General features: G+C 41.8%; 15 non-coding genes across 15 annotated transcripts; all 15 read right to left on the bottom strand.

The window, feature by feature from the left end:
• Nucleotides 1-763: 763 nt before the first annotated feature.
• TRNAE-UUC (transfer RNA glutamic acid (anticodon UUC)) lies at nucleotides 764-835 on the bottom strand. The gene has a single exon. It is a non-coding gene; the product is annotated as a tRNA-Glu (tRNA).
• Nucleotides 836-2456: 1621 nt separating this feature from the next.
• On the bottom strand, nucleotides 2457-2528 carry TRNAE-UUC (transfer RNA glutamic acid (anticodon UUC)). Its single transcript has one exon. It is a non-coding gene; the product is annotated as a tRNA-Glu (tRNA).
• A 1621-nt stretch (nucleotides 2529-4149) lies between these two features.
• Nucleotides 4150-4221, bottom strand: TRNAE-UUC (transfer RNA glutamic acid (anticodon UUC)). Its single transcript has one exon. It is a non-coding gene; the product is annotated as a tRNA-Glu (tRNA).
• Nucleotides 4222-5848: 1627 nt separating this feature from the next.
• TRNAE-UUC (transfer RNA glutamic acid (anticodon UUC)) lies at nucleotides 5849-5920 on the bottom strand. Its single transcript has one exon. It is a non-coding gene; the product is annotated as a tRNA-Glu (tRNA).
• A 1621-nt stretch (nucleotides 5921-7541) lies between these two features.
• TRNAE-UUC (transfer RNA glutamic acid (anticodon UUC)) lies at nucleotides 7542-7613 on the bottom strand. The gene has a single exon. It is a non-coding gene; the product is annotated as a tRNA-Glu (tRNA).
• A 1621-nt stretch (nucleotides 7614-9234) lies between these two features.
• TRNAE-UUC (transfer RNA glutamic acid (anticodon UUC)) lies at nucleotides 9235-9306 on the bottom strand. Its single transcript has one exon. It is a non-coding gene; the product is annotated as a tRNA-Glu (tRNA).
• Nucleotides 9307-10933: 1627 nt separating this feature from the next.
• TRNAE-UUC (transfer RNA glutamic acid (anticodon UUC)) lies at nucleotides 10934-11005 on the bottom strand. Its single transcript has one exon. It is a non-coding gene; the product is annotated as a tRNA-Glu (tRNA).
• A 1628-nt stretch (nucleotides 11006-12633) lies between these two features.
• Nucleotides 12634-12705, bottom strand: TRNAE-UUC (transfer RNA glutamic acid (anticodon UUC)). The gene has a single exon. It is a non-coding gene; the product is annotated as a tRNA-Glu (tRNA).
• A 1621-nt stretch (nucleotides 12706-14326) lies between these two features.
• Nucleotides 14327-14398, bottom strand: TRNAE-UUC (transfer RNA glutamic acid (anticodon UUC)). Its single transcript has one exon. It is a non-coding gene; the product is annotated as a tRNA-Glu (tRNA).
• Nucleotides 14399-16019: 1621 nt separating this feature from the next.
• On the bottom strand, nucleotides 16020-16091 carry TRNAE-UUC (transfer RNA glutamic acid (anticodon UUC)). The gene has a single exon. It is a non-coding gene; the product is annotated as a tRNA-Glu (tRNA).
• Nucleotides 16092-17718: 1627 nt separating this feature from the next.
• On the bottom strand, nucleotides 17719-17790 carry TRNAE-UUC (transfer RNA glutamic acid (anticodon UUC)). Its single transcript has one exon. It is a non-coding gene; the product is annotated as a tRNA-Glu (tRNA).
• Nucleotides 17791-19411: 1621 nt separating this feature from the next.
• On the bottom strand, nucleotides 19412-19483 carry TRNAE-UUC (transfer RNA glutamic acid (anticodon UUC)). The gene has a single exon. It is a non-coding gene; the product is annotated as a tRNA-Glu (tRNA).
• A 1621-nt stretch (nucleotides 19484-21104) lies between these two features.
• Nucleotides 21105-21176, bottom strand: TRNAE-UUC (transfer RNA glutamic acid (anticodon UUC)). Its single transcript has one exon. It is a non-coding gene; the product is annotated as a tRNA-Glu (tRNA).
• Nucleotides 21177-22803: 1627 nt separating this feature from the next.
• On the bottom strand, nucleotides 22804-22875 carry TRNAE-UUC (transfer RNA glutamic acid (anticodon UUC)). Its single transcript has one exon. It is a non-coding gene; the product is annotated as a tRNA-Glu (tRNA).
• Nucleotides 22876-24502: 1627 nt separating this feature from the next.
• TRNAE-UUC (transfer RNA glutamic acid (anticodon UUC)) lies at nucleotides 24503-24574 on the bottom strand. Its single transcript has one exon. It is a non-coding gene; the product is annotated as a tRNA-Glu (tRNA).
• Between the last annotated feature and the right edge of the window lie 126 nt (nucleotides 24575-24700).

The raw sequence follows: 24700 nt of genomic DNA, 5'->3' as shown, positions 1-24700 counted from the left end.
CTTGACACTTTTGTGTAAAACTGTGTAGTTGAAAAAGGCTTAAGCTATGAAACAAAAGGAAATCTTTTGCAAAAGTCATAATGCATCGCCAATGTTAAGTATTTTTGTTGCAAAGTGAAAATCTACCAGAAGCATTTTTGATTGAAAAACACGTGTCAGTCTTTGAATGGTGGCAGTAGCTAAGATAAAGATGCATTCCCATACCGGGAGTCAAACCCGGGCCACCTGGGTGAGAGCCAGGAATCCTAACCGCTAGACCATATGGGAAAAGATGCTCTAATGTCTCAGTGACATTATGAAAAAAAAAAGTTTTCTGCTATGCACAATAAACTTCTGCAGATCTGCAGGTACAGCTTGCCTCGTTAGCGCAGTAGGTAGCGTGTCAGTCTCATAATCTGAAGGTCGTGAGTTCAAGCCTCACACGGGGCACTGTTCCCTCCTTTTCTCGAGAGATTTTGTCACCAACTTAGAACTTTTCCATTCAATTCTACAACTTTTTCCATTAGAAAGGAAATGGGAATCCAAATAACTTACCGGACCCATGAGTTGTTGAGTCCCTTGACACTTTAGTGTAAAAAGGGGTGGTTGAGAATGAGTTGAGCTACGAATCCAAATTGAATCTTGTGTGAAGGGTTAGAATGAAGTGCCAAAACGCGGGCGTTCAGCATTTTTGCCTGAAAAAAACAAATCCTACTTGAAATACGTTTGACTAAAAAACACGCGTCAGTTTTTGAATGTTGGCAGCGGTGCAGAAAAGGATGCGTTCCCATACCAGGAGTCGAACCCAGGCCGCCTGGGTGAAAACCAGGAATCCTAACCGCTAGACCATATGGGAGAAGATGTACTGCCAGCTCACTTACAATATGAAAAAAAAGAGGTGTACTGCTTTGCACAAGCAACTTCCGCAGATTATTACGTGCATTTTGCCTCGTTAGCGCAGCAGGTAGCGCGTCAGTCTCGTAATCTGAAGGTCATGAGTTCGATTCTCACATGGGGCACTGGTACCGTGTTTCCTTAACTGATTTTGCAACCATCTTGGCTAGAGAGTCACAGCTCTTTTCCATTCAGTAGCAAAATATCACCAATTGATGGAAGGGGAGCTCCAATGACAAACAGGGATAAAGGCTTGTTGAGTCCCTTAACACCCAGGAATTAAAAGTGAGAGATATGAATGGTTTGAGATATGACATCAAATAAGCTTTTGTGCAAATAAATATCCAAAAAACCTGGTGGTCTGCATTTTTGGCTGCAAAGAGCAGTTCCAACCTAAACTGATTCTGTCTGCAAGGCACGTGTTGGCTTTGGAATGTGGACACTAGTCCCCAAAAAAAAGTCTCTCCCATAGCAGGAATCGAACCAGTCAACCAGGAATACTAACTAAGTCTTTCTCCACATGGTGTAAGCAGTACAGTAAACAGCAAGACAGGTGTAAAAAAAAAAAAAAAAAGAGTGTTTTGCTTTGAATACAAAACATCAACATTACAAGAGCTGAAACACGCTACATGGTCAAGGTTTTTGGCACGTCAGTTGAATAATTTGAAGATCATGAGTTTTTTGCTCACACGTGGCATCCTCCTTTTCTCAAGAGATTTTGTCACTAACTCTGAACTTTCCAATTCAGTTCTAAACTGTTTCCGATTAGAAAGAACATGGGAGCCCTAATGACAGACAGGACACATGGCTTGTTGAGTCCCTTGACACTTTTGTGTAAAACTGTGTAGTTGAAAAAGGCTTAAGCTATGAAACAAAAGGAAATCTTTTGCAAAAGTCATAATGCATCGCCAATGTTAAGTATTTTTGTTGCAAAGTGAAAATCTACCAGAAGCATTTTTGATTGAAAAACACGTGTCAGTCTTTGAATGGTGGCAGTAGCTAAGATAAAGATGCATTCCCATACCGGGAGTCAAACCCGGGCCACCTGGGTGAGAGCCAGGAATCCTAACCGCTAGACCATATGGGAAAAGATGCTCTAATGTCTCAGTGACATTATGAAAAAAAAAAGTTTTCTGCTATGCACAATAAACTTCTGCAGATCTGCAGGTACAGCTTGCCTCGTTAGCGCAGTAGGTAGCGTGTCAGTCTCATAATCTGAAGGTCGTGAGTTCGAGCCTCACACGGGGCACTGTTCCCTCCTTTTCTCGAGAGATTTTGTCACCAACTTAGAACTTTTCCATTCAATTCTACAACTTTTTCCATTAGAAAGGAAATGGGAATCCAAATAACTTACCGGACCCATGAGTTGTTGAGTCCCTTGACACTTTAGTGTAAAAAGGGGTGGTTGAGAATGAGTTGAGCTACGAATCCAAATTGAATCTTGTGTGAAGGGTCAGAATGAAGTGCCAAAACGCGGGCGTTCAGCATTTTTGCCTGAAAAAAACAAATCCTACTTGAAATACGTTTGACTAAAAAACACGCGTCAGTTTTTGAATGTTGGCAGCGGTGCAGAAAAGGATGCGTTCCCATACCAGGAGTCGAACCCAGGCCGCCTGGGTGAAAACCAGGAATCCTAACCGCTAGACCATATGGGAGAAGATGTACTGCCAGCTCACTTACAATATGAAAAAAAAGAGGTGTACTGCTTTGCACAAGCAACTTCCGCAGATTATTACGTGCATTTTGCCTCGTTAGCGCAGCAGGTAGCGCGTCAGTCTCGTAATCTGAAGGTCATGAGTTCGATTCTCACATGGGGCACTGGTACCGTGTTTCCTTAACTGATTTTGCAACCATCTTGGCTAGAGAGTCACAGCTCTTTTCCATTCAGTAGCAAAATATCACCAATTGATGGAAGGGGAGCTCCAATGACAAACAGGGATAAAGGCTTGTTGAGTCCCTTAACACCCAGGAATTAAAAGTGAGAGATATGAATGGTTTGAGATATGACATCAAATAAGCTTTTGTGCAAATAAATATCCAAAAAACCTGGTGGTCTGCATTTTTGGCTGCAAAGAGCAGTTCCAACCTAAACTGATTCTGTCTGCAAGGCACGTGTTGGCTTTGGAATGTGGACACTAGTCCCCAAAAAAAAGTCTCTCCCATAGCAGGAATCGAACCAGTCAACCAGGAATACTAACTAAGTCTTTCTCCACATGGTGTAAGCAGTACAGTAAACAGCAAGACAGGTGTAAAAAAAAAAAAAAAAAGAGTGTTTTGCTTTGAATACAAAACATCAACATTACAAGAGCTGAAACACGCTACATGGTCAAGGTTTTTGGCACGTCAGTTGAATAATTTGAAGATCATGAGTTTTTTGCTCACACGTGGCATCCTCCTTTTCTCAAGAGATTTTGTCACTAACTCTGAACTTTCCAATTCAGTTCTAAACTGTTTCCGATTAGAAAGAACATGGGAGCCCTAATGACAGACAGGACACATGGCTTGTTGAGTCCCTTGACACTTTTGTGTAAAACTGTGTAGTTGAAAAAGGCTTAAGCTATGAAACAAAAGGAAATCTTTTGCAAAAGTCATAATGCATCGCCAATGTTAAGTATTTTTGTTGCAAAGTGAAAATCTACCAGAAGCATTTTTGATTGAAAAACACGTGTCAGTCTTTGAATGGTGGCAGTAGCTAAGATAAAGATGCATTCCCATACCGGGAGTCAAACCCGGGCCACCTGGGTGAGAGCCAGGAATCCTAACCGCTAGACCATATGGGAAAAGATGCTCTAATGTCTCAGTGACATTATGAAAAAAAAAAGTTTTCTGCTATGCACAATAAACTTCTGCAGATCTGCAGGTACAGCTTGCCTCGTTAGCGCAGTAGGTAGCGTGTCAGTCTCATAATCTGAAGGTCGTGAGTTCGAGCCTCACACGGGGCACTGTTCCCTCCTTTTCTCGAGAGATTTTGTCACCAACTTAGAACTTTTCCATTCAATTCTACAACTTTTTCCATTAGAAAGGAAATGGGAATCCAAATAACTTACCGGACCCATGAGTTGTTGAGTCCCTTGACACTTTAGTGTAAAAAGGGGTGGTTGAGAATGAGTTGAGCTACGAATCCAAATTGAATCTTGTGTGAAGGGTCAGAATGAAGTGCCAAAACGCGGGCGTTCAGCATTTTTGCCTGAAAAAAACAAATCCTACTTGAAATACGTTTGACTAAAAAACACGCGTCAGTTTTTGAATGTTGGCAGCGGTGCAGAAAAGGATGCGTTCCCATACCAGGAGTCGAACCCAGGCCGCCTGGGTGAAAACCAGGAATCCTAACCGCTAGACCATATGGGAGAAGATGTACTGCCAGCTCACTTACAATATGAAAAAAAAGAGGTGTACTGCTTTGCACAAGCAACTTCCGCAGATTATTACTTGCATTTTGCCTCGTTAGCGCAGCAGGTAGCGCGTCAGTCTCGTAATCTGAAGGTCATGAGTTCGATTCTCACATGGGGCACTGGTACCGTGTTTCCTTAACTGATTTTGCAACCATCTTGGCTAGAGAGTCACAGCTCTTTTCCATTCAGTAGCAAAATATCACCAATTGATGGAAGGGGAGCTCCAATGACAAACAGGGATAAAGGCTTGTTGAGTCCCTTAACACCCAGGAATTAAAAGTGAGAGATATGAATGGTTTGAGATATGACATCAAATAAGCTTTTGTGCAAATAAATATCCAAAAAACCTGGTGGTCTGCATTTTTGGCTGCAAAGAGCAGTTCCAACCTAAACTGATTCTGTCTGCAAGGCACGTGTTGGCTTTGGAATGTGGACACTAGTCCCCAAAAAAAAGTCTCTCCCATAGCAGGAATCGAACCAGTCAACCAGGAATACTAACTAAGTCTTTCTCCACATGGTGTAAGCAGTACAGTAAACAGCAAGACAGGTGTAAAAAAAAAAAAAAAAAAAAAAAGAGTGTTTTGCTTTGAATACAAAACATCAACATTACAAGAGCTGAAACACGCTACATGGTCAAGGTTTTTGGCACGTCAGTTGAATAATTTGAAGATCATGAGTTTTTTGCTCACACGTGGCATCCTCCTTTTCTCAAGAGATTTTGTCACTAACTCTGAACTTTCCAATTCAGTTCTAAACTGTTTCCGATTAGAAAGAACATGGGAGCCCTAATGACAGACAGGACACATGGCTTGTTGAGTCCCTTGACACTTTTGTGTAAAACTGTGTAGTTGAAAAAGGCTTAAGCTATGAAACAAAAGGAAATCTTTTGCAAAAGTCATAATGCATCGCCAATGTTAAGTATTTTTGTTGCAAAGTGAAAATCTACCAGAAGCATTTTTGATTGAAAAACACGTGTCAGTCTTTGAATGGTGGCAGTAGCTAAGATAAAGATGCATTCCCATACCGGGAGTCAAACCCGGGCCACCTGGGTGAGAGCCAGGAATCCTAACCGCTAGACCATATGGGAAAAGATGCTCTAATGTCTCAGTGACATTATGAAAAAAAAAAGTTTTCTGCTATGCACAATAAACTTCTGCAGATCTGCAGGTACAGCTTGCCTCGTTAGCGCAGTAGGTAGCGTGTCAGTCTCATAATCTGAAGGTCGTGAGTTCGAGCCTCACACGGGGCACTGTTCCCTCCTTTTCTCGAGAGATTTTGTCACCAACTTAGAACTTTTCCATTCAATTCTACAACTTTTTCCATTAGAAAGGAAATGGGAATCCAAATAACTTACCGGACCCATGAGTTGTTGAGTCCCTTGACACTTTAGTGTAAAAAGGGGTGGTTGAGAATGAGTTGAGCTACGAATCCAAATTGAATCTTGTGTGAAGGGTTAGAATGAAGTGCCAAAACGCGGGCGTTCAGCATTTTTGCCTGAAAAAAACAAATCCTACTTGAAATACGTTTGACTAAAAAACACGCGTCAGTTTTTGAATGTTGGCAGCGGTGCAGAAAAGGATGCGTTCCCATACCAGGAGTCGAACCCAGGCCGCCTGGGTGAAAACCAGGAATCCTAACCGCTAGACCATATGGGAGAAGATGTACTGCCAGCTCACTTACAATATGAAAAAAAAGAGGTGTACTGCTTTGCACAAGCAACTTCCGCAGATTATTACGTGCATTTTGCCTCGTTAGCGCAGCAGGTAGCGCGTCAGTCTCGTAATCTGAAGGTCATGAGTTCGATTCTCACATGGGGCACTGGTACCGTGTTTCCTTAACTGATTTTGCAACCATCTTGGCTAGAGAGTCACAGCTCTTTTCCATTCAGAAGCAAAATATCACCAATTGATGGAAGGGGAGCTCCAATGACAAACAGGGATAAAGGCTTGTTGAGTCCCTTAACACCCAGGAATTAAAAGTGAGAGATATGAATGGTTTGAGATATGACATCAAATAAGCTTTTGTGCAAATAAATATCCAAAAAACCTGGTGGTCTGCATTTTTGGCTGCAAAGAGCAGTTCCAACCTAAACTGATTCTGTCTGCAAGGCACGTGTTGGCTTTGGAATGTGGACACTAGTCCCCAAAAAAAAGTCTCTCCCATAGCAGGAATCGAACCAGTCAACCAGGAATACTAACTAAGTCTTTCTCCACATGGTGTAAGCAGTACAGTAAACAGCAAGACAGGTGTAAAAAAAAAAAAAAAAAGAGTGTTTTGCTTTGAATACAAAACATCAACATTACAAGAGCTGAAACACGCTACATGGTCAAGGTTTTTGGCACGTCAGTTGAATAATTTGAAGATCATGAGTTTTTTGCTCACACGTGGCATCCTCCTTTTCTCAAGAGATTTTGTCACTAACTCTGAACTTTCCAATTCAGTTCTAAACTGTTTCCGATTAGAAAGAACATGGGAGCCCTAATGACAGACAGGACACATGGCTTGTTGAGTCCCTTGACACTTTTGTGTAAAACTGTGTAGTTGAAAAAGGCTTAAGCTATGAAACAAAAGGAAATCTTTTGCAAAAGTCATAATGCATCGCCAATGTTAAGTATTTTTGTTGCAAAGTGAAAATCTACCAGAAGCATTTTTGATTGAAAAACACGTGTCAGTCTTTGAATGGTGGCAGTAGCTAAGATAAAGATGCATTCCCATACCGGGAGTCAAACCCGGGCCACCTGGGTGAGAGCCAGGAATCCTAACCGCTAGACCATATGGGAAAAGATGCTCTAATGTCTCAGTGACATTATGAAAAAAAAAAGTTTTCTGCTATGCACAATAAACTTCTGCAGATCTGCAGGTACAGCTTGCCTCGTTAGCGCAGTAGGTAGCGTGTCAGTCTCATAATCTGAAGGTCGTGAGTTCGAGCCTCACATGGGGCACTGTTCCCTCCTTTTCTCGAGAGATTTTCTCACCAACTTAGAACTTTTCCATTCAATTCTACAACTTTTTCCATTAGAAAGGAAATGGGAATCCAAATAACTTACCGGACCCATGAGTTGTTGAGTCCCTTGACACTTTAGTGTAAAAAGGGGTGGTTGAGAATGAGTTGAGCTACGAATCCAAATTGAATCTTGTGTGAAGGGTTAGAATGAAGTGCCAAAACGCGGGCGTTCAGCATTTTTGCCTGAAAAAAACAAATCCTACTTGAAATACGTTTGACTAAAAAACACGCGTCAGTTTTTGAATGTTGGCAGCGGTGCAGAAAAGGATGCGTTCCCATACCAGGAGTCGAACCCAGGCCGCCTGGGTGAAAACCAGGAATCCTAACCGCTAGACCATATGGGAGAAGATGTACTGCCAGCTCACTTACAATATGAAAAAAAAGAGGTGTACTGCTTTGCACAAGCAACTTCCGCAGATTATTACGTGCATTTTGCCTCGTTAGCGCAGCAGGTAGCGCGTCAGTCTCGTAATCTGAAGGTCATGAGTTCGATTCTCACATGGGGCACTGGTACCGTGTTTCCTTAACTGATTTTGCAACCATCTTGGCTAGAGAGTCACAGCTCTTTTCCATTCAGTAGCAAAATATCACCAATTGATGGAAGGGGAGCTCCAATGACAAACAGGGATAAAGGCTTGTTGAGTCCCTTAACACCCAGGAATTAAAAGTGAGAGATATGAATGGTTTGAGATATGACATCAAATAAGCTTTTGTGCAAATAAATATCCAAAAAACCTGGTGGTCTGCATTTTTGGCTGCAAAGAGCAGTTCCAACCTAAACTGATTCTGTCTGCAAGGCACGTGTTGGCTTTGGAATGTGGACACTAGTCCCCAAAAAAAAGTCTCTCCCATAGCAGGAATCGAACCAGTCAACCAGGAATACTAACTAAGTCTTTCTCCACATGGTGTAAGCAGTACAGTAAACAGCAAGACAGGTGTAAAAAAAAAAAAAAAAAGAGTGTTTTGCTTTGAATACAAAACATCAACATTACAAGAGCTGAAACACGCTACATGGTCAAGGTTTTTGGCACGTCAGTTGAATAATTTGAAGATCATGAGTTTTTTGCTCACACGTGGCATCCTCCTTTTCTCAAGAGATTTTGTCACTAACTCTGAACTTTCCAATTCAGTTCTAAACTGTTTCCGATTAGAAAGAACATGGGAGCCCTAATGACAGACAGGACACATGGCTTGTTGAGTCCCTTGACACTTTTGTGTAAAACTGTGTAGTTGAAAAAGGCTTAAGCTATGAAACAAAAGGAAATCTTTTGCAAAAGTCATAATGCATCGCCAATGTTAAGTATTTTTGTTGCAAAGTGAAAATCTACCAGAAGCATTTTTGATTGAAAAACACGTGTCAGTCTTTGAATGGTGGCAGTAGCTAAGATAAAGATGCATTCCCATACCGGGAGTCAAACCCGGGCCACCTGGGTGAGAGCCAGGAATCCTAACCGCTAGACCATATGGGAAAAGATGCTCTAATGTCTCAGTGACATTATGAAAAAAAAAAGTTTTCTGCTATGCACAATAAACTTCTGCAGATCTGCAGGTACAGCTTGCCTCGTTAGCGCAGTAGGTAGCGTGTCAGTCTCATAATCTGAAGGTCGTGAGTTCGAGCCTCACACGGGGCACTGTTCCCTCCTTTTCTCGAGAGATTTTGTCACCAACTTAGAACTTTTCCATTCAATTCTACAACTTTTTCCATTAGAAAGGAAATGGGAATCCAAATAACTTACCGGACCCATGAGTTGTTGAGTCCCTTGACACTTTAGTGTAAAAAGGGGTGGTTGAGAATGAGTTGAGCTACGAATCCAAATTGAATCTTGTGTGAAGGGTTAGAATGAAGTGCCAAAACGCGGGCGTTCAGCATTTTTGCCTGAAAAAAACAAATCCTACTTGAAATACGTTTGACTAAAAAACACGCGTCAGTTTTTCAATGTTGGCAGCGGTGCAGAAAAGGATGCGTTCCCATACCAGGAGTCGAACCCAGGCCGCCTGGGTGAAAACCAGGAATCCTAACCGCTAGACCATATGGGAGAAGATGTACTGCCAGCTCACTTACAATATGAAAAAAAAGAGGTGTACTGCTTTGCACAAGCAACTTCCGCAGATTATTACGTGCATTTTGCCTCGTTAGCGCAGCAGGTAGCGCGTCAGTCTCGTAATCTGAAGGTCATGAGTTCGATTCTCACATGGGGCACTGGTACCGTGTTTCCTTAACTGATTTTGCAACCATCTTGGCTAGAGAGTCACAGCTCTTTTCCATTCAGTAGCAAAATATCACCAATTGATGGAAGGGGAGCTCCAATGACAAACAGGGATAAAGGCTTGTTGAGTCCCTTAACACCCAGGAATTAAAAGTGAGAGATATGAATGGTTTGAGATATGACATCAAATAAGCTTTTGTGCAAATAAATATCCAAAAAACCTGGTGGTCTGCATTTTTGGCTGCAAAGAGCAGTTCCAACCTAAACTGATTCTGTCTGCAAGGCACGTGTTGGCTTTGGAATGTGGACACTAGTCCCCAAAAAAAAGTCTCTCCCATAGCAGGAATCGAACCAGTCAACCAGGAATACTAACTAAGTCTTTCTCCACATGGTGTAAGCAGTACAGTAAACAGCAAGACAGGTGTAAAAAAAAAAAAAAAAAAAAAAAGAGTGTTTTGCTTTGAATACAAAACATCAACATTACAAGAGCTGAAACACGCTACATGGTCAAGGTTTTTGGCACGTCAGTTGAATAATTTGAAGATCATGAGTTTTTTGCTCACACGTGGCATCCTCCTTTTCTCAAGAGATTTTGTCACTAACTCTGAACTTTCCAATTCAGTTCTAAACTGTTTCCGATTAGAAAGAACATGGGAGCCCTAATGACAGACAGGACACATGGCTTGTTGAGTCCCTTGACACTTTTGTGTAAAACTGTGTAGTTGAAAAAGGCTTAAGCTATGAAACAAAAGGAAATCTTTTGCAAAAGTCATAATGCATCGCCAATGTTAAGTATTTTTGTTGCAAAGTGAAAATCTACCAGAAGCATTTTTGATTGAAAAACACGTGTCAGTCTTTGAATGGTGGCAGTAGCTAAGATAAAGATGCATTCCCATACCGGGAGTCAAACCCGGGCCACCTGGGTGAGAGCCAGGAATCCTAACCGCTAGACCATATGGGAAAAGATGCTCTAATGTCTCAGTGACATTATGAAAAAAAAAAGTTTTCTGCTATGCACAATAAACTTCTGCAGATCTGCAGGTACAGCTTGCCTCGTTAGCGCAGTAGGTAGCGTGTCAGTCTCATAATCTGAAGGTCGTGAGTTCGAGCCTCACACGGGGCACTGTTCCCTCCTTTTCTCGAGAGATTTTGTCACCAACTTAGAACTTTTCCATTCAATTCTACAACTTTTTCCATTAGAAAGGAAATGGGAATCCAAATAACTTACCGGACCCATGAGTTGTTGAGTCCCTTGACACTTTAGTGTAAAAAGGGGTGGTTGAGAATGAGTTGAGCTACGAATCCAAATTGAATCTTGTGTGAAGGGTTAGAATGAAGTGCCAAAACGCGGGCGTTCAGCATTTTTGCCTGAAAAAAACAAATCCTACTTGAAATACGTTTGACTAAAAAACACGCGTCAGTTTTTGAATGTTGGCAGCGGTGCAGAAAAGGATGCGTTCCCATACCAGGAGTCGAACCCAGGCCGCCTGGGTGAAAACCAGGAATCCTAACCGCTAGACCATATGGGAGAAGATGTACTGCCAGCTCACTTACAATATGAAAAAAAAGAGGTGTACTGCTTTGCACAAGCAACTTCCGCAGATTATTACGTGCATTTTGCCTCGTTAGCGCAGCAGGTAGCGCGTCAGTCTCGTAATCTGAAGGTCATGAGTTCGATTCTCACATGGGGCACTGGTACCGTGTTTCCTTAACTGATTTTGCAACCATCTTGGCTAGAGAGTCACAGCTCTTTTCCATTCAGTAGCAAAATATCACCAATTGATGGAAGGGGAGCTCCAATGACAAACAGGGATAAAGGCTTGTTGAGTCCCTTAACACCCAGGAATTAAAAGTGAGAGATATGAATGGTTTGAGATATGACATCAAATAAGCTTTTGTGCAAATAAATATCCAAAAAACCTGGTGGTCTGCATTTTTGGCTGCAAAGAGCAGTTCCAACCTAAACTGATTCTGTCTGCAAGGCACGTGTTGGCTTTGGAATGTGGACACTAGTCCCCAAAAAAAAGTCTCTCCCATAGCAGGAATCGAACCAGTCAACCAGGAATACTAACTAAGTCTTTCTCCACATGGTGTAAGCAGTACAGTAAACAGCAAGACAGGTGTAAAAAAAAAAAAAAAAAAAAAAAAGAGTGTTTTGCTTTGAATACAAAACATCAACATTACAAGAGCTGAAACACGCTACATGGTCAAGGTTTTTGGCACGTCAGTTGAATAATTTGAAGATCATGAGTTTTTTGCTCACACGTGGCATCCTCCTTTTCTCAAGAGATTTTGTCACTAACTCTGAACTTTCCAATTCAGTTCTAAACTGTTTCCGATTAGAAAGAACATGGGAGCCCTAATGACAGACAGGACACATGGCTTGTTGAGTCCCTTGACACTTTTGTGTAAAACTGTGTAGTTGAAAAAGGCTTAAGCTATGAAACAAAAGGAAATCTTTTGCAAAAGTCATAATGCATCGCCAATGTTAAGTATTTTTGTTGCAAAGTGAAAATCTACCAGAAACATTTTTGATTGAAAAACACGTGTCAGTCTTTGAATGGTGGCAGTAGCTAAGATAAAGATGCATTCCCATACCGGGAGTCAAACCCGGGCCACCTGGGTGAGAGCCAGGAATCCTAACCGCTAGACCATATGGGAAAAGATGCTCTAATGTCTCAGTGACATTATGAAAAAAAAAAGTTTTCTGCTATGCACAATAAACTTCTGCAGATCTGCAGGTACAGCTTGCCTCGTTAGCGCAGTAGGTAGCGTGTCAGTCTCATAATCTGAAGGTCGTGAGTTCGAGCCTCACACGGGGCACTGTTCCCTCCTTTTCTCGAGAGATTTTGTCACCAACTTAGAACTTTTCCATTCAATTCTACAACTTTTTCCATTAGAAAGGAAATGGGAATCCAAATAACTTACCGGACCCATGAGTTGTTGAGTCCCTTGACACTTTAGTGTAAAAAGGGGTGGTTGAGAATGAGTTGAGCTACGAATCCAAATTGAATCTTGTGTGAAGGGTTAGAATGAAGTGCCAAAACGCGGGCGTTCAGCATTTTTGCCTGAAAAAAACAAATCCTACTTGAAATACGTTTGACTAAAAAACACGCGTCAGTTTTTGAATGTTGGCAGCGGTGCAGAAAAGGATGCGTTCCCATACCAGGAGTCGAACCCAGGCCGCCTGGGTGAAAACCAGGAATCCTAACCGCTAGACCATATGGGAGAAGATGTACTGCCAGCTCACTTACAATATGAAAAAAAAGAGGTGTACTGCTTTGCACAAGCAACTTCCGCAGATTATTACGTGCATTTTGCCTCGTTAGCGCAGCAGGTAGCGCGTCAGTCTCGTAATCTGAAGGTCATGAGTTCGATTCTCACATGGGGCACTGGTACCGTGTTTCCTTAACTGATTTTGCAACCATCTTAGCTAGAGAGTCACAGCTCTTTTCCATTCAGTAGCAAAATATCACCAATTGATGGAAGGGGAGCTCCAATGACAAACAGGGATAAAAGCTTGTTGAGTCCCTTAACACCCAGGAATTAAAAGTGAGAGATATGAATGGTTTGAGATATGACATCAAATAAGCTTTTGTGCAAATAAATATCCAAAAAACCTGGTGGTCTGCATTTTTGGCTGCAAAGAGCAGTTCCAACCTAAACTGATTCTGTCTGCAAGGCACGTGTTGGCTTTGGAATGTGGACACTAGTCCCCAAAAAAAAGTCTCTCCCATAGCAGGAATCGAACCAGTCAACCAGGAATACTAACTAAGTCTTTCTCCACATGGTGTAAGCAGTACAGTAAACAGCAAGACAGGTGTAAAAAAAAAAAAAAAAAGAGTGTTTTGCTTTGAATACAAAACATCAACATTACAAGAGCTGAAACACGCTACATGGTCAAGGTTTTTGGCACGTCAGTTGAATAATTTGAAGATCATGAGTTTTTTGCTCACACGTGGCATCCTCCTTTTCTCAAGAGATTTTGTCACTAACTCTGAACTTTCCAATTCAGTTCTAAACTGTTTCCGATTAGAAAGAACATGGGAGCCCTAATGACAGACAGGACACATGGCTTGTTGAGTCCCTTGACACTTTTGTGTAAAACTGTGTAGTTGAAAAAGGCTTAAGCTATGAAACAAAAGGAAATCTTTTGCAAAAGTCATAATGCATCGCCAATGTTAAGTATTTTTGTTGCAAAGTGAAAATCTACCAGAAGCATTTTTGATTGAAAAACACGTGTCAGTCTTTGAATGGTGGCAGTAGCTAAGATAAAGATGCATTCCCATACCGGGAGTCAAACCCGGGCCACCTGGGTGAGAGCCAGGAATCCTAACCGCTAGACCATATGGGAAAAGATGCTCTAATGTCTCAGTGACATTATGAAAAAAAAAAGTTTTCTGCTATGCACAATAAACTTCTGCAGATCTGCAGGTACAGCTTGCCTCGTTAGCGCAGTAGGTAGCGTGTCAGTCTCATAATCTGAAGGTCGTGAGTTCGAGCCTCACACGGGGCACTGTTCCCTCCTTTTCTCGAGAGATTTTGTCACCAACTTAGAACTTTTCCATTCAATTCTACAACTTTTTCCATTAGAAAGGAAATGGGAATCCAAATAACTTACCGGACCCATGAGTTGTTGAGTCCCTTGACACTTTAGTGTAAAAAGGGGTGGTTGAGAATGAGTTGAGCTACGAATCCAAATTGAATCTTGTGTGAAGGGTTAGAATGAAGTGCCAAAACGCGGGCGTTCAGCATTTTTGCCTGAAAAAAACAAATCCTACTTGAAATACGTTTGACTAAAAAACACGCGTCAGTTTTTGAATGTTGGCAGCGGTGCAGAAAAGGATGCGTTCCCATACCAGGAGTCGAACCCAGGCCGCCTGGGTGAAAACCAGGAATCCTAACCGCTAGACCATATGGGAGAAGATGTACTGCCAGCTCACTTACAATATGAAAAAAAAGAGGTGTACTGCTTTGCACAAGCAACTTCCGCAGATTATTACGTGCATTTTGCCTCGTTAGCGCAGCAGGTAGCGCGTCAGTCTCGTAATCTGAAGGTCATGAGTTCGATTCTCACATGGGGCACTGGTACCGTGTTTCCTTAACTGATTTTGCAACCATCTTAGCTAGAGAGTCACAGCTCTTTTCCATTCAGTAGCAAAATATCACCAATTGATGGAAGGGGAGCTCCAATGACAAACAGGGATAAAAGCTTGTTGAGTCCCTTAACACCCAGGAATTAAAAGTGAGAGATATGAATGGTTTGAGATATGACATCAAATAAGCTTTTGTGCAAATAAATATCCAAAAAACCTGGTGGTCTGCATTTTTGGCTGCAAAGAGCAGTTCCAACCTAAACTGATTCTGTCTGCAAGGCACGTGTTGGCTTTGGAATGTGGACACTAGTCCCCAAAAAAAAGTCTCTCCCATAGCAGGAATCGAACCAGTCAACCAGGAATACTAACTAAGTCTTTCTCCACATGGTGTAAGCAGTACAGTAAACAGCAAGACAGGTGTAAAAAAAAAAAAAAAAAGAGTGTTTTGCTTTGAATACAAAACATCAACATTACAAGAGCTGAAACACGCTACATGGTCAAGGTTTTTGGCACGTCAGTTGAATAATTTGAAGATCATGAGTTTTTTGCTCACACGTGGCATCCTCCTTTTCTCAAGAGATTTTGTCACTAACTCTGAACTTTCCAATTCAGTTCTAAACTGTTTCCGATTAGAAAGAACATGGGAGCCCTAATGACAGACAGGACACATGGCTTGTTGAGTCCCTTGACACTTTTGTGTAAAACTGTGTAGTTGAAAAAGGCTTAAGCTATGAAACAAAAGGAAATCTTTTGCAAAAGTCATAATGCATCGCCAATGTTAAGTATTTTTGTTGCAAAGTGAAAATCTACCAGAAGCATTTTTGATTGAAAAACACGTGTCAGTCTTTGAATGGTGGCAGTAGCTAAGATAAAGATGCATTCCCATACCGGGAGTCAAACCCGGGCCACCTGGGTGAGAGCCAGGAATCCTAACCGCTAGACCATATGGGAAAAGATGCTCTAATGTCTCAGTGACATTATGAAAAAAAAAAGTTTTCTGCTATGCACAATAAACTTCTGCAGATCTGCAGGTACAGCTTGCCTCGTTAGCGCAGTAGGTAGCGTGTCAGTCTCATAATCTGAAGGTCGTGAGTTCGAGCCTCACACGGGGCACTGTTCCCTCCTTTTCTCGAGAGATTTTGTCACCAACTTAGAACTTTTCCATTCAATTCTACAACTTTTTCCATTAGAAAGGAAATGGGAATCCAAATAACTTACCGGACCCATGAGTTGTTGAGTCCCTTGACACTTTAGTGTAAAAAGGGGTGGTTGAGAATGAGTTGAGCTACGAATCCAAATTGAATCTTGTGTGAAGGGTTAGAATGAAGTGCCAAAACGCGGGCGTTCAGCATTTTTGCCTGAAAAAAACAAATCCTACTTGAAATACGTTTGACTAAAAAACACGCGTCAGTTTTTGAATGTTGGCAGCGGTGCAGAAAAGGATGCGTTCCCATACCAGGAGTCGAACCCAGGCCGCCTGGGTGAAAACCAGGAATCCTAACCGCTAGACCATATGGGAGAAGATGTACTGCCAGCTCACTTACAATATGAAAAAAAAGAGGTGTACTGCTTTGCACAAGCAACTTCCGCAGATTATTACGTGCATTTTGCCTCGTTAGCGCAGCAGGTAGCGCGTCAGTCTCGTAATCTGAAGGTCATGAGTTCGATTCTCACATGGGGCACTGGTACCGTGTTTCCTTAACTGATTTTGCAACCATCTTGGCTAGAGAGTCACAGCTCTTTTCCATTCAGTAGCAAAATATCACCAATTGATGGAAGGGGAGCTCCAATGACAAACAGGGATAAAGGCTTGTTGAGTCCCTTAACACCCAGGAATTAAAAGTGAGAGATATGAATGGTTTGAGATATGACATCAAATAAGCTTTTGTGCAAATAAATATCCAAAAAACCTGGTGGTCTGCATTTTTGGCTGCAAAGAGCAGTTCCAACCTAAACTGATTCTGTCTGCAAGGCACGTGTTGGCTTTGGAATGTGGACACTAGTCCCCAAAAAAAAGTCTCTCCCATAGCAGGAATCGAACCAGTCAACCAGGAATACTAACTAAGTCTTTCTCCACATGGTGTAAGCAGTACAGTAAACAGCAAGACAGGTGTAAAAAAAAAAAAAAAAAAAAAAAGAGTGTTTTGCTTTGAATACAAAACATCAACATTACAAGAGCTGAAACACGCTACATGGTCAAGGTTTTTGGCACGTCAGTTGAATAATTTGAAGATCATGAGTTTTTTGCTCACACGTGGCATCCTCCTTTTCTCAAGAGATTTTGTCACTAACTCTGAACTTTCCAATTCAGTTCTAAACTGTTTCCGATTAGAAAGAACATGGGAGCCCTAATGACAGACAGGACACATGGCTTGTTGAGTCCCTTGACACTTTTGTGTAAAACTGTGTAGTTGAAAAAGGCTTAAGCTATGAAACAAAAGGAAATCTTTTGCAAAAGTCATAATGCATCGCCAATGTTAAGTATTTTTGTTGCAAAGTGAAAATCTACCAGAAGCATTTTTGATTGAAAAACACGTGTCAGTCTTTGAATGGTGGCAGTAGCTAAGATAAAGATGCATTCCCATACCGGGAGTCAAACCCGGGCCACCTGGGTGAGAGCCAGGAATCCTAACCGCTAGACCATATGGGAAAAGATGCTCTAATGTCTCAGTGACATTATGAAAAAAAAAAGTTTTCTGCTATGCACAATAAACTTCTGCAGATCTGCAGGTACAGCTTGCCTCGTTAGCGCAGTAGGTAGCGTGTCAGTCTCATAATCTGAAGGTCGTGAGTTCGAGCCTCACACGGGGCACTGTTCCCTCCTTTTCTCGAGAGATTTTGTCACCAACTTAGAACTTTTCCATTCAATTCTACAACTTTTTCCATTAGAAAGGAAATGGGAATCCAAATAACTTACCGGACCCATGAGTTGTTGAGTCCCTTGACACTTTAGTGTAAAAAGGGGTGGTTGAGAATGAGTTGAGCTACGAATCCAAATTGAATCTTGTGTGAAGGGTTAGAATGAAGTGCCAAAACGCGGGCGTTCAGCATTTTTGCCTGAAAAAAACAAATCCTACTTGAAATACGTTTGACTAAAAAACACGCGTCAGTTTTTGAATGTTGGCAGCGGTGCAGAAAAGGATGCGTTCCCATACCAGGAGTCGAACCCAGGCCGCCTGGGTGAAAACCAGGAATCCTAACCGCTAGACCATATGGGAGAAGATGTACTGCCAGCTCACTTACAATATGAAAAAAAAGAGGTGTACTGCTTTGCACAAGCAACTTCCGCAGATTATTACGTGCATTTTGCCTCGTTAGCGCAGCAGGTAGCGCGTCAGTCTCGTAATCTGAAGGTCATGAGTTCGATTCTCACATGGGGCACTGGTACCGTGTTTCCTTAACTGATTTTGCAACCATCTTGGCTAGAGAGTCACAGCTCTTTTCCATTCAGTAGCAAAATATCACCAATTGATGGAAGGGGAGCTCCAATGACAAACAGGGATAAAGGCTTGTTGAGTCCCTTAACACCCAGGAATTAAAAGTGAGAGATATGAATGGTTTGAGATATGACATCAAATAAGCTTTTGTGCAAATAAATATCCAAAAAACCTGGTGGTCTGCATTTTTGGCTGCAAAGAGCAGTTCCAACCTAAACTGATTCTGTCTGCAAGGCACGTGTTGGCTTTGGAATGTGGACACTAGTCCCCAAAAAAAAGTCTCTCCCATAGCAGGAATCGAACCAGTCAACCAGGAATACTAACTAAGTCTTTCTCCACATGGTGTAAGCAGTACAGTAAACAGCAAGACAGGTGTAAAAAAAAAAAAAAAAAGAGTGTTTTGCTTTGAATACAAAACATCAACATTACAAGAGCTGAAACACGCTACATGGTCAAGGTTTTTGGCACGTCAGTTGAATAATTTGAAGATCATGAGTTTTTTGCTCACACGTGGCATCCTCCTTTTCTCAAGAGATTTTGTCACTAACTCTGAACTTTCCAATTCAGTTCTAAACTGTTTCCGATTAGAAAGAACATGGGAGCCCTAATGACAGACAGGACACATGGCTTGTTGAGTCCCTTGACACTTTTGTGTAAAACTGTGTAGTTGAAAAAGGCTTAAGCTATGAAACAAAAGGAAATCTTTTGCAAAAGTCATAATGCATCGCCAATGTTAAGTATTTTTGTTGCAAAGTGAAAATCTACCAGAAGCATTTTTGATTGAAAAACACGTGTCAGTCTTTGAATGGTGGCAGTAGCTAAGATAAAGATGCATTCCCATACCGGGAGTCAAACCCGGGCCACCTGGGTGAGAGCCAGGAATCCTAACCGCTAGACCATATGGGAAAAGATGCTCTAATGTCTCAGTGACATTATGAAAAAAAAAAGTTTTCTGCTATGCACAATAAACTTCTGCAGATCTGCAGGTACAGCTTGCCTCGTTAGCGCAGTAGGTAGCGTGTCAGTCTCATAATCTGAAGGTCGTGAGTTCGAGCCTCACACGGGGCACTGTTCCCTCCTTTTCTCGAGAGATTTTGTCACCAACTTAGAACTTTTCCATTCAATTCTACAACTTTTTCCATTAGAAAGGAAATGGGAATCCAAATAACTTACCGGACCCATGAGTTGTTGAGTCCCTTGACACTTTAGTGTAAAAAGGGGTGGTTGAGAATGAGTTGAGCTACGAATCCAAATTGAATCTTGTGTGAAGGGTTAGAATGAAGTGCCAAAACGCGGGCGTTCAGCATTTTTGCCTGAAAAAAAAAAATCCTACTTGAAATACGTTTGACTAAAAAACACGCGTCAGTTTTTGAATGTTGGCAGCGGTGCAGAAAAGGATGCGTTCCCATACCAGGAGTCGAACCCAGGCCGCCTGGGTGAAAACCAGGAATCCTAACCGCTAGACCATATGGGAGAAGATGTACTGCCAGCTCACTTACAATATGAAAAAAAAGAGGTGTACTGCTTTGCACAAGCAACTTCCGCAGATTATTACGTGCATTTTGCCTCGTTAGCGCAGCAGGTAGCGCGTCAGTCTCGTAATCTGAAGGTCATGAGTTCGATTCTCACATGGGGCACTGGTACCGTGTTTCCTTAACTGATTTTGCAACCATCTTAGCTAGAGAGTCACAGCTCTTTTCCATTCAGTAGCAAAATATCACCAATTGATGGAAGGGGAGCTCCAATGACAAACAGGGATAAAAGCTTGTTGAGTCCCTTAACACCCAGGAATTAAAAGTGAGAGATATGAATGGTTTGAGATATGACATCAAATAAGCTTTTGTGCAAATAAATATCCAAAAAACCTGGTGGTCTGCATTTTTGGCTGCAAAGAGCAGTTCCAACCTAAACTGATTCTGTCTGCAAGGCACGTGTTGGCTTTGGAATGTGGACACTAGTCCCCAAAAAAAAGTCTCTCCCATAGCAGGAATCGAACCAGTCAACCAGGAATACTAACTAAGTCTTTCTCCACATGGTGTAAGCAGTACAGTAAACAGCAAGACAGGTGTAAAAAAAAAAAAAAAAAGAGTGTTTTGCTTTGAATACAAAACATCAACATTACAAGAGCTGAAACACGCTACATGGTCAAGGTTTTTGGCACGTCAGTTGAATAATTTGAAGATCATGAGTTTTTTGCTCACACGTGGCATCCTCCTTTTCTCAAGAGATTTTGTCACTAACTCTGAACTTTCCAATTCAGTTCTAAACTGTTTCCGATTAGAAAGAACATGGGAGCCCTAATGACAGACAGGACACATGGCTTGTTGAGTCCCTTGACACTTTTGTGTAAAACTGTGTAGTTGAAAAAGGCTTAAGCTATGAAACAAAAGGAAATCTTTTGCAAAAGTCATAATGCATCGCCAATGTTAAGTATTTTTGTTGCAAAGTGAAAATCTACCAGAAGCATTTTTGATTGAAAAACACGTGTCAGTCTTTGAATGGTGGCAGTAGCTAAGATAAAGATGCATTCCCATACCGGGAGTCAAACCCGGGCCACCTGGGTGAGAGCCAGGAATCCTAACCGCTAGACCATATGGGAAAAGATGCTCTAATGTCTCAGTGACATTATGAAAAAAAAAAGTTTTCTGCTATGCACAATAAACTTCTGCAGATCTGCAGGTACAGCTTGCCTCGTTAGCGCAGTAGGTAGCGTGTCAGTCTCATAATCTGAAGGTCGTGAGTTCGAGCCTCACACGGGGCACTGTTCCCTCCTTTTCTCGAGAGATTTTGTCACCAACTTAGAACTTTTCCATTCAATTCTACAACTTTTTCCATTAGAAAGGAAATGGGAATCCAAATAACTTACCGGACCCATGAGTTGTTGAGTCCCTTGACACTTTAGTGTAAAAAGGGGTGGTTGAGAATGAGTTGAGCTACGAATCCAAATTGAATCTTGTGTGAAGGGTTAGAATGAAGTGCCAAAACGCGGGCGTTCAGCATTTTTGCCTGAAAAAAACAAATCCTACTTGAAATACGTTTGACTAAAAAACACGCGTCAGTTTTTGAATGTTGGCAGCGGTGCAGAAAAGGATGCGTTCCCATACCAGGAGTCGAACCCAGGCCGCCTGGGTGAAAACCAGGAATCCTAACCGCTAGACCATATGGGAGAAGATGTACTGCCAGCTCACTTACAATATGAAAAAAAAGAGGTGTACTGCTTTGCACAAGCAACTTCCGCAGATTATTACGTGCATTTTGCCTCGTTAGCGCAGCAGGTAGCGCGTCAGTCTCGTAATCTGAAGGTCATGAGTTCGATTCTCACATGGGGCACTGGTACCGTGTTTCCTTAACTGATTTTGCAACCATCTTGGCTAGAGAGTCACAGCTCTTTTCCATTCAGTAGCAAAATATCACCAATTGATGGAAGGGGAGCTCCAATGACAAACAGGGATAAAGGCTTGTTGAGTCCCTTAACACCCAGGAATTAAAAGTGAGAGATATGAATGGTTTGAGATATGACATCAAATAAGCTTTTGTGCAAATAAATATCCAAAAAACCTGGTGGTCTGCATTTTTGGCTGCAAAGAGCAGTTCCAACCTAAACTGATTCTGTCTGCAAGGCACGTGTTGGCTTTGGAATGTGGACACTAGTCCCCAAAAAAAAGTCTCTCCCATAGCAGGAATCGAACCAGTCAACCAGGAATACTAACTAAGTCTTTCTCCACATGGTGTAAGCAGTACAGTAAACAGCAAGACAGGTGTAAAAAAAAAAAAAAAAAAAAAAAGAGTGTTTTGCTTTGAATACAAAACATCAACATTACAAGAGCTGAAACACGCTACATGGTCAAGGTTTTTGGCACGTCAGTTGAATAATTTGAAGATCATGAGTTTTTTGCTCACACGTGGCATCCTCCTTTTCTCAAGAGATTTTGTCACTAACTCTGAACTTTCCAATTCAGTTCTAAACTGTTTCCGATTAGAAAGAACATGGGAGCCCTAATGACAGACAGGACACATGGCTTGTTGAGTCCCTTGACACTTTTGTGTAAAACTGTGTAGTTGAAAAAGGCTTAAGCTATGAAACAAAAGGAAATCTTTTGCAAAAGTCATAATGCATCGCCAATGTTAAGTATTTTTGTTGCAAAGTGAAAATCTACCAGAAGCATTTTTGATTGAAAAACACGTGTCAGTCTTTGAATGGTGGCAGTAGCTAAGATAAAGATGCATTCCCATACCGGGAGTCAAACCCGGGCCACCTGGGTGAGAGCCAGGAATCCTAACCGCTAGACCATATGGGAAAAGATGCTCTAATGTCTCAGTGACATTATGAAAAAAAAAAGTTTTCTGCTATGCACAATAAACTTCTGCAGATCTGCAGGTACAGCTTGCCTCGTTAGCGCAGTAGGTAGCGTGTCAGTCTCATAATCTGAAGGTCGTGAGTTCGAGCCTCACACGGGGCACTGTTCCCTCCTTTTCTCGAGAGATTTTGTCACCAACTTAGAACTTTTCCATTCAATTCTACAACTTTTTCCATTAGAAAGGAAATGGGAATCCAAATAACTTACCGGACCCATGAGTTGTTGAGTCCCTTGACACTTTAGTGTAAAAAGGGGTGGTTGAGAATGAGTTGAGCTACGAATCCAAATTGAATCTTGTGTGAAGGGTTAGAATGAAGTGCCAAAACGCGGGCGTTCAGCATTTTTGCCTGAAAAAAACAAATCCTACTTGAAATACGTTTGACTAAAAAACACGCGTCAGTTTTTGAATGTTGGCAGCGGTGCAGAAAAGGATGCGTTCCCATACCAGGAGTCGAACCCAGGCCGCCTGGGTGAAAACCAGGAATCCTAACCGCTAGACCATATGGGAGAAGATGTACTGCCAGCTCACTTACAATATGAAAAAAAAGAGGTGTACTGCTTTGCACAAGCAACTTCCGCAGATTATTACGTGCATTTTGCCTCGTTAGCGCAGCAGGTAGCGCGTCAGTCTCGTAATCTGAAGGTCATGAGTTCGATTCTCACATGGGGCACTGGTACCGTGTTTCCTTAACTGATTTTGCAACCATCTTGGCTAGAGAGTCACAGCTCTTTTCCATTCAGTAGCAAAATATCACCAATTGATGGAAGGGGAGCTCCAATGACAAACAGGGATAAAGGCTTGTTGAGTCCCTTAACACCCAGGAATTAAAAGTGAGAGATATGAATGGTTTGAGATATGACATCAAATAAGCTTTTGTGCAAATAAATATCCAAAAAACCTGGTGGTCTGCATTTTTGGCTGCAAAGAGCAGTTCCAACCTAAACTGATTCTGTCTGCAAGGCACGTGTTGGCTTTGGAATGTGGACACTAGTCCCCAAAAAAAAGTCTCTCCCATAGCAGGAATCGAACCAGTCAACCAGGAATACTAACTAAGTCTTTCTCCACATGGTGTAAGCAGTACAGTAAACAGCAAGACAGGTGTAAAAAAAAAAAAAAAAAAAAAAAGAGTGTTTTGCTTTGAATACAAAACATCAACATTACAAGAGCTGAAACACGCTACATGGTCAAGGTTTTTGGCACGTCAGTTGAATAATTTGAAGATCATGAGTTTTTTGCTCACACGTGGCATCCTCCTTTTCTCAAGAGATTTTGTCACTAACTCTGAACTTTCCAATTCAGTTCTAAACTGTTTCCGATTAGAAAGAACATGGGAGCCCTAATGACAGACAGGACACATGGCTTGTTGAGTCCCTTGACACTTTTGTGTAAAACTGTGTAGTTGAAAAAGGCTTAAGCTATGAAACAAAAGGAAATCTTTTGCAAAAGTCATAATGCATCGCCAATGTTAAGTATTTTTGTTGCAAAGTGAAAATCTACCAGAAACATTTTTGATTGAAAAACACGTGTCAGTCTTTGAATGGTGGCAGTAGCTAAGATAAAGATGCATTCCCATACCGGGAGTCAAACCCGGGCCACCTGGGTGAGAGCCAGGAATCCTAACCGCTAGACCATATGGGAAAAGATGCTCTAATGTCTCAGTGACATTATGAAAAAAAAAAGTTTTCTGCTATGCACAATAAACTTCTGCAGATCTGCAGGTACAGCTTGCCTCGTTAGCGCAGTAGGTAGCGTGTCAGTCTCATAATCTGAAGGTCGTGAGTTCGAGCCTCACACGGGGCACTGTTCCCTCCTTTTCTCGAGAGATTTTGTCACCAACTTAGAACTTTTCCATTCAATTCTACAACTTTTTCCATTAGAAAGGAAATGGGAATCCAAATAACTTACCGGACCCATGAGTTGTTGAGTCCCTTGACACTTTAGTGTAAAAAGGGGTGGTTGAGAATGAGTTGAGCTACGAATCCAAATTGAATCTTGTGTGAAGGGTTAGAATGAAGTGCCAAAACGCGGGCGTTCAGCATTTTTGCCTGAAAAAAACAAATCCTACTTGAAATACGTTTGACTAAAAAACACGCGTCAGTTTTTGAATGTTGGCAGCGGTGCAGAAAAGGATGCGTTCCCATACCAGGAGTCGAACCCAGGCCGCCTGGGTGAAAACCAGGAATCCTAACCGCTAGACCATATGGGAGAAGATGTACTGCCAGCTCACTTACAATATGAAAAAAAAGAGGTGTACTGCTTTGCACAAGCAACTTCCGCAGATTATTACGTGCATTTTGCCTCGTTAGCGCAGCAGGTAGCGCGTCAGTCTCGT

Source organism: Phyllobates terribilis, unplaced genomic scaffold, assembly GCF_046119375.1.
Source record: "Phyllobates terribilis strain yellow unplaced genomic scaffold, ASM4611937v1 Scaffold_1248__1_contigs__length_344610, whole genome shotgun sequence".
Classification (NCBI taxonomy): Eukaryota; Metazoa; Chordata; class Amphibia; order Anura; family Dendrobatidae; genus Phyllobates; species Phyllobates terribilis.
The sequence above is the reverse complement of the archived record's forward strand: the minus strand, read 5'-3'. Positions and strand labels throughout refer to the sequence as shown.